This window comes from Rhinopithecus roxellana, chromosome 10 (genome assembly GCF_007565055.1).
Source record: "Rhinopithecus roxellana isolate Shanxi Qingling chromosome 10, ASM756505v1, whole genome shotgun sequence".
NCBI lineage: Eukaryota > Metazoa > Chordata > Mammalia > Primates > Cercopithecidae > Rhinopithecus > Rhinopithecus roxellana.
This window is the reverse complement of record NC_044558.1, coordinates 78,201,036-78,209,754: the sequence shown is the minus strand read 5'-3', so window position 1 is coordinate 78,209,754 and position 8,719 is coordinate 78,201,036. Positions and strand designations below refer to the sequence as shown.

Below are 8,719 nucleotides of genomic sequence, written 5' to 3'. Positions count from 1 at the left end.
TCTTAAAATTGCACGTAGAGCTATAATTATCTTAAGAAAATTTCAATTAAAAATGCTTACTGTCTAAGTGTAAAACTAAGACAAAACAAAAATCCATTTTTCTCCCTGCATTGATGTTTTCTATTTTTCACTTTCCTGTTAGATGTTAAGGGTACTTATATTCTGGGAATTTAACTTTGCAAGTGTGCAATTTAAAAGAACTACCAAGTCAATTTTTCCATTTCTTGGTATACATAGTGTTTTCTAGAGTTTGCCTAGTATTGTCTGCTGGAAGTTTCTTCCAGTTTCCTTCTTGCTTTCTCTCAAATACAACCCACCTGTGTGCTTCAGCGCTAGTTCTTTGTTGTGGCAGCTGCTTCTTAGTCCCTGTTCTCTGGCCTCCAACACAGCACATTTGGACCCTGGACATGGTGGTTGCTCATTTTCAATTTTTCCACGTCGTGTGGTTTTCATTTAGCCTCTGAACTTTGCTCTGCACGACCACGCAATTCAAGCCCGATGCCATCTCAAGAGGCTTGCTGGCGCCTCTCTCACGGGGAGTTAGAACTTTCCATTCCTGTGGGAAGGGAAGGGAAGGGCTTTTATAAATGTTTTTTATGGCTCAGGTTAGTTATCAAGATCGATAATTTGGATATCTTGGTCATGAAACGACAGAAGATTCAGGCAGATGCATGACACTCAGAAAACTGGACTTCAAGACTTATTAATTTATATTTTCCCACATTTTAGTTTAGATATTATGGACATAGTACCTAATAGTTTTACACTGACTAGCCAAAAAGAGGTGATATAATCCATGATTCATTATAGGCAGAAAATATTTAGAACAGAAAAATAATTGGTATAATCCTATTATGCTCAAAAACATCCATACCAACCAAATCTGAGAACATTTGACAGTCACTGTTGATCTCACTAACTAGATTATTATCCAGATCTTCAGTATTCACACACAGCCACACATGTGCGCGCACACACACACACACACACTTATATATATATGTTTATGTGTGTGTGTTGTGTGGGGAAAGGGTCCTTGCACCCGCACACAGAACAGGGCATACATGCCAATCTCCAAGTCCATTAGCCCCCTTGAGGTCACTGTATGGTCACCAGAACTACTAGGATCTGGTGATATCCCTTGAGTGGAGAAACTTGTGAAGGTATCTGGACCACCACTTTTGAGTAGCTTATTATTTCCATCCATGGGAAGCTGTGGGAGCCCGACCTGCAGACCCTGACCCAGCAATGGATGAGAGACGTACACTGACACAGGTATTTTGCCTGTCAGTCCAAATAAGGGGCTCTGCTCTGATTTTGCAGCATCACTTTGATAAGCCAGCAACGTTTCCATTTATTTAGTACAGATTTAATGACAAAGGCTTTGAGTCAACACACCTGTGGATAATTAATCTTGTCACCTTCCCCTGGAGTCAGTAGTCCTATAGATGATCAAAGGTTTCTCTTAGGATCACATGAGTAAACAAGCTATTTAGATAAACTCCCTTACATTCCTTTGTTGTTTACCCTTGCTATTAGCTCAAAGTCGATTAGGCTGCCTTCAGCCATAACCTTTCCCCAAGGCTTTTGCAAAACCTTCTGGTCTTCCAAGAAAGTTTGTGTCTACTTTACAATGTATCCCACCATCCTCACTGAACCCCCACAGGAGGCTGGGGGATTGTGCTTTTGTTGGTACTTTCCTCTTGGTCAACAGGTGTGCCATGGTGGAACCATTCCTGGACCACTCTCTCCTGGTTTCCTTTGTGCTCTAGGAATCACTGAGGTGGTCTTTATATTCCCGATTTATGCTCTCAATATCTCTCCTGCCTCTTTAAGAAAATTTCAATTAAAAATGCTTACTGTCTAAGTGTAAAAATAAGACAACACAAAAATCTTTGGTGTTTATTACTACTTGGTTCAAATTTGACCTTTAAGTTTTCTTTACTCAGGGTAAGAACCCTCCTCCTGTTGGTTTTCTGACAGGTTCACTAATCATTATGTCTAACTTAAGGGTCCTCTGCAATCACAACCATTTGAGCTTAAGGTTTGAACCTGGACAGACACTACCATGTCATTCAATGATGAGACAATAAATGGAAAATCCTTGGAATCATAAATGTCTAAAGGTGTCAACAACCGTCACTGAACAAAATTCAAGAACTTACTATTACTCCCTAAGGAAAATGAAACAGAATTATTACGTTATAATCAGGTTCCTACAAATCAAAAATACAAAAATGATTTACAATGAAATGTTCTCTAAATACATAGTCTGAGAAAAATAGACATTCATGTTTTATAATCTTGAACAGTTCTTGTCATTCCTTGAACTGGCATCAATAATGTGCTATAACCTCACTGGTATGAGGAACAAATAATAGACTTTAATAAATGCGTGAAAGTGTAAATTAATTTATTGCATACCTACAACAGATTTGACTTTGACCTTTTTAAAAACATTTAGAAAGATCAGGCAATTTATCTGAATCAATTTCAGGTGCAGCTAATCAGGTGTTCAAGATAATATTACTTTGAACGCTCTTCATTAGGAAGCTGGTGCTGATGAAACAAAACACCCACTGGCTGGAAGGACTCGGGAAGATGGATTATGAGACTGGCTGGCCTGAATGGCAAAGTGGCCCTGGTATCTTCAAAAATGATTTGTACACATTTAAAGATGAGAGAGAATTTTAGAGTTGACAATAATTGCTGTAAACAGTAGCAATTTAGTGTCTATTAGCCATGCTTGTTCAAGTAGCTGAAATGGAATTTCTAAGCATTGCAAACAACCTGCTTTGGCAAAAGCGAAAACATGTGATCCTTTGGTCACGGTCTAGCAGCAGGCTGTGCCTCACACAGATAAGCCCAGGGGAAAGCAAATGGCGTATGGGGATGTGGTCGGCATGGAAAAGCACTTAAGAGGAAATGTGTCTAAGCCACTGAATACTTTTCTCAGAGACAGGGCCACCTGGATAAGAAGCAAGAAGCTTCAAGAATCCCCAGTCCTAGGCATGAGGACTCCTGCTGTCCTTCACAGGATGTACTAACTGAGACAGAATTCATCTCCACTGACCAGGAACGCAGGGCCCCTAGGATGCTCACCTGCTGTGGGGACTGAAGAACATCCAGGGCAGCGACTATGGAGACAATGGCCCTTTTGTCTGCTCGGTGTGGCTGCAGGGAGAGAGACATGCCAGCTACGAGCTGCACTCCCAGCTCCGCGATGGTGACTCAGTCATCCAGGACAATCACCGTCTTCTCAGCCAGGATGGAGTCCGAGAGTGGCAAGAAGACCTGAGATGTAGGTGAGGAGGCTCCTGCATCTCTGCCCCTCATAAGCACTGTGAATCCCTTAACTCAGGACTCCCAAAAAAGCACTCTCCCAGCCCTTGGCTCAATGCATGCACCTGTGGGAATTGCTTAGGAAAGTGTTATGCTCTGATTCCATTACACTTGCCAATTAAAAAGGGAGTTTGGAAAGTATCATCTTGGTCCATTTGCTTCCCTTATTGGTAAAAACATATGATAACAATTAACAGTACATTGTCTGAGAACTTCATTTAATTAAGGGACAATAACTCAAAACAGCCTATCTGGAGATACTGAATGTTCAAAGAATAACATTTTCCCATCAACTAGGATTAATGTTTCAAACATAGCAGAATTGCAATAAACTGTTTAAAGGAATGGTGTTCATCTCTTTTCTGCTCATAGTCCTGCCAGCAGGCAGGTAGATGTTTACTATGGGACAGTAATGATCATTGTGTGCGCTACTGCACCATCATTGCATAACCCTCTTTGTTGGCTGAGGCCCTCTAGTCTGTACAGAAGCAACTTCCTGAGCTTATGGCCCTAAGTTTGCCAGAGGAACCCTCTCCTTCCACTATCCTGCCCTAATCAAAAATCACTGCTCTCTGAGCTAATCTACTTGTATTACTGCTAAGACATCTGAAATGTGTCTCTCATGTTGCCTATCTTGGTTTCTCTCTTCCTTCAACAGGGATCCAGCCCTTCCTCTCACTCTGCCTCATGCTCTGCTCTGACCCTCACCTGTCCAGAACCCACCCTGAAACAGCCTCTCTGGCTCTGCAATTCCAGAACCTTCCCCTCAAGAAGTGGCTGTCCTGTGTCCCTTTATGAGAACACTTTAGTTGCTACTGCCTAGTCTGTGTGTTTAGTATCTGGGGATTTTGTCAGGGGAGAAAGAGGAGTGACTCATGGGTGCTGAGTGAGACCTGCTGGGTGCCCTGTTCCATGTGCTCATGGAAGGAAGAGAGCTGACATCAACTTCCCCAGCAGCACATGATAACCGTGCATATTTAACCCATGAATGCTTCACAGAGCTCCAAAGAGTATGGTTGGATTATTTCTCTGATGTTACTGATGAGGAAACCAAGGCATGGGGAAGAGAGGCTACCCATCCACAGATGGTGGGCTGCAGAAGCAGGGTCTATGCTCAGGTAGACTGCCTGCTATGAACTCTTCCTTCCTATAGCTGATTCCATTCACCTTCTCAACAAGTATGAAGTACATCTTTGTTTTTGCAAGAAGAAACCAAGGCTCGGAGAGGCTTATGGTGGCCCAGATAATTGCCAATTAGCACACTGGGATCTAGTTTCATTTCACTTTTGAAGCCCAGCTTCTTTACAATATGCTGTTCTGCCTCCTTGTAAGGTCTGAGAATTACACTTACCTGGCAGGGTAGATACCATGATCATGAAGGTGGTTTTCCCAGGGCGAGGCTTGTCTATTGCACGCTTTGAGAATCGTTTACTTGTATTACTGCTAAAACATCTGAAATGTGTCTCTCCTGTTGCCAATCATGGCTTCTTTTTTCCTTCCTTAGAACTGCAGCTCTAAGTGATAGGAACATTTTCGCCAGCATAGTAACAGCAATTTGAGTTTCCCAAAGTGCAAGGTGAATATTTCAGTGGGTAAAACAAATAATTTTAGATGAGAAAATTATAGGTAGCAAAGGAACATAGCATTTAAAAACAGAGGGAAAAGTTATTCCCATTTTAATTCTCAATCCTTTCAATGATATTAGGAGAAAGTCTCTTTGCAGTGCTGGAATGTCTTCAATAGTTCTCTGACCCTTGCTGTTCTTCATTAGTCGATAAAGACAAACTCACTCAGACATAAGCAGACCATAGTATCTACTCAGATTTTTAATAGTATCAGTTCATTTTTTCCAAATTCATCTTTAGGGGACTTTTTGTTACATGGTGGATTGTCCTATTTGGTTTTTTGTGTCAGTGAGATGAGCATCCTAATTTAAATAAGGATTAAAGAGCTTAACAGGAACAATAAGAAAGGTGGTATTTGAAAAAGGAAGTATCTTGAAAGTGGTATGTGGATAAATGAAGTTTTAGAGCTGCCATATAAATGGAAGTAAAACAGGTTGGATTAGTCTGTTCTCATTCTGCTAATAAAGACATAGCCGACTCCAGGAGTAAATAAAGCTTGAAATCCGCAAAAAAAAAAAAAAAAAAAAGACATAGCCAAGACTGGGTAATTAATTGACTCGCAGTTCCATGGTTGTGTGGCCAGAGAGTCCTCACAATCATGGCAGAAGGTGAAGGAAGAAAAAAGTCACATCTTACAAGGCAGTAGGCAAGAGATCTTGTGTAGGGAAACTCCCCTTTATAAAACCAGATCTCACGAGACCAGATCTCCCCTTTGTAAAACTACCAGATCTCATGAGACTTCTCCACTATCACAAGAACAGCACAGGAAAGACCTGCTCCCATGATTCAATTACCTCCCACTGGGTCCCTCCTACAACATGTGGGAATTATGAGAGCTCCAACTCAAGATGAGATTTGGGTGGGGACACAGCCACATCATGTCAGAGGTCTATTTTAAGATGTATTATACCACATTCAATATCATATATTTGTTTTGTGCCCTAACTCTGTAGACACCTGTGAACTCTATGTCTCTTTGATTCACCTTTGCACCTCCAAGGCCTATAGCCTAGGCAGAAATAGGCTTAAGAATATGTTTAACTGGCCGGGCATAGTGGCTCAGGCCTGTAATCCCAGCACTTTGGGAGGATGAGGTGGGTGGATCACGAGGTCAGGAGATTGAGACCGTCCTGGCTAACACGGTGAAACCCCGTCTCTACTAAAAATACAAAAAATTAGCTAGGCATGGTGGCACGCACCTGTAGTCCTAGCTACTTGGGAGGCTGAGGCAGGAGAATGGCGTAAACCCAGGAGGCGGAGCTTGCAGTGAGCAGAGATCGTGCCACTGCACTCCAGCCTGGGTGACAGAGCGAGATTCTGACTCAAATAAAAAAAAGAAAGAAAATGTTTAACTATAACAGTTAAGCTATTTAACTATCCTGCATTGCTGTGATATTTTTGTAGAGTGACATGGATCTTAAAAAGCAAAGTGCACACAATCTTCCTCCAAACACGCCATTCTCAGCAATTTCTTTGCCTTTAGATGTGAAAGCTTCATTCCTACAAATCAGACTTCCCACTCTGATTTGTTAATGCACTCAGTCAGAGGCTTCCTGTTCAGTAACCAGCAATGAAAAGTTATTTTTAATTACCTCTTCTGACCCAGGAAAGGCATGCCATTTTTCAGGTACCAGGGAGAGATGACAATGGAGAGAGATGAAAGATGTGGAACAAAAACTCTCATACAACCCATTCCCCACCTACCACAGCCCAGCCCAGGGAGGAAGCACAGCTTCAGGGCTTTGGCTGCAATGTAAAGGCAATGGGAATACTGGAAAAAGGTGTATAAATACAGGTGGTCCCAAGAGAAGGTGATGGAGACCTACGCTGTCCTCCCAGCCCCAGATAGGTGCAGGACACTCCTGGCCTCTGTGGGCTGCCACCCAGATCCAGTAAACATTCTTTTTGAAGGCCCAAAGGACTCTGCTTCCTCCTCTTTATCATGAGTTGATCAATAGATATTTTCTATGAGCCCTACTGAGGGCCAGGCCAGGTTCTATGCTCTGGGAAAGGAGTGGTGAGTGAAACAGATTTATCCTCTGTGCCTGGGAAGTTTATATTTTAGAAGATGGGAGGGAGATATTACAAAATATTAAAACATAATAATAGCTATAGTTTCATGTATGTCTAATGGGTTCCTCACTTCTTCTATTCTCCCTTTTTCTTGGAAGGTTGAATACTGGCAAACTCACTATTTACAACCTGAAGAGAAGAGCTTGCAATGTGGTTTCCTGCCCATTCTATTGTTAACGCAATCTTGAATCAAAGCAAGTAGAATCCAGTTTGTGAAAGGCCTGATCTCCGACCCAGAACCATCCAGGAATTAAGCAGCATGGATGATACCTCAGATCACGTTCCTTGCCTGGGAGGGGTTATTGAAGAAGCTGCCAACAGAGGGACCATCGACTACCTGGCCTTCCTATGATGTCCCTGAGAGCAGAGGCATGATGGTGGTGTGGAGAGGTTAGGGGAGCTTTGTAGTTGCCTCTGCCACTGGCTGTGGAGACCTCAGGCATGAGTCTTAGGCCCTGCAACTGGCATAGAGGGTATTCATTCTCAGCTTCACAAAGCTACTATCTAAGCACCACATCAGAGCAACCTGGAAATGGTGAACTGTGGACCACGTCTCAGTTACATGATTGTGTTTTGCTTTGAGTGGGGAAAAGGGAAAGCAAACTTTTAATGGAAAAAGTGGAATAAAATACTCAGGAACACCTAAGGAACAAGCCTACCCTGGAACACACAGTGGCTGTGAAATAATGAGTTTGCTTTCTAGGTAGTGGCATGGAAAGCCTCCAGGATTTATTGCAGAATGGAAAAACCGAACAAGTGCAGCACGGTGTATACAGCATACTCCATTTAATGAAAGAATGAAAGAGAAAAAGGTATAATAATGTATATTGCTATTTTATTTTATTTAAAAAACACAAGAAGAAAAATGAAAAAACACTACAAAGAGAATTGGAAGGAAATTGATGGAAGTAGATAGGGTGAGGATAAACTTTTCAATGTATATTTTTTATGTTGTTTGATTTTGGACTATGTCATCATGCTTCTTTTTTCAAAAAATAAAATAAAATTTAAACATTCAGCAATGTTTTTCTTCTCTGGTATCCTTCTGTCTAAAGCAGTTTCTGCAGTACTTCAGCAATAGAACAGAGAGAATTTAATTTCTCGGACTCCTTAGATCAGGAAACTTAGTTTTACTTTCTTCCTATTGGGGATGTCAAGATATTTGGGCTATGTTAATCTACTACCATCTTCAAAAGCTTTCCCTTCAAGGTGAAAATGCCTCTCAGCTTAAGCAACAAAACATGTGCTTAGGTGTGTTATTAATATACCACCCTGGAAGCAAAGTTTACTGGATAATTCAAAGATCGTTGAGCAGAGAAAACCTGTCATCCCGTAATCAGTGTTTTATCTTATCTTTTCACCCCGAAATTACTCTTCATTGACACTTACGGACACAATCTGCTACAAGAAACAGCTAGACATTTTTGACTATACAGGTTAGTTTTGGGCTTCTGCCCTCTGCAAGAAACAGAAAACATCACTTAAACACACACTGGTGATCTGGAAAGAAACCAAAGCGTGATATAACCTGCTTGCGGCTGATCAGAGCCCGTAAACCTCAAGTGCCACCTTCTTCTCAGTGGCTGATGAAGTGTCAAAAGGCCTCTAAGGACACCATCAGTTCCTCTTCTGTCTCCTCCACTTTCTCCTTTCTTCTCATTCCCCCCTTCTTACTCTTT

At 41.7% G+C, this 8,719-nt stretch overlaps 2 pseudogenes; one reads left to right on the top strand and one right to left on the bottom strand.

The window, feature by feature from the left end:
• Positions 1–424: 424 nt before the first annotated feature.
• Positions 425–3,478, bottom strand: LOC104662470 (annotated as a pseudogene).
• A 1,207-nt stretch (positions 3,479–4,685) lies between these two features.
• Positions 4,686–4,792, top strand: LOC115900234 (annotated as a pseudogene).
• Positions 4,793–8,719: the final 3,927 nt, after the last annotated feature.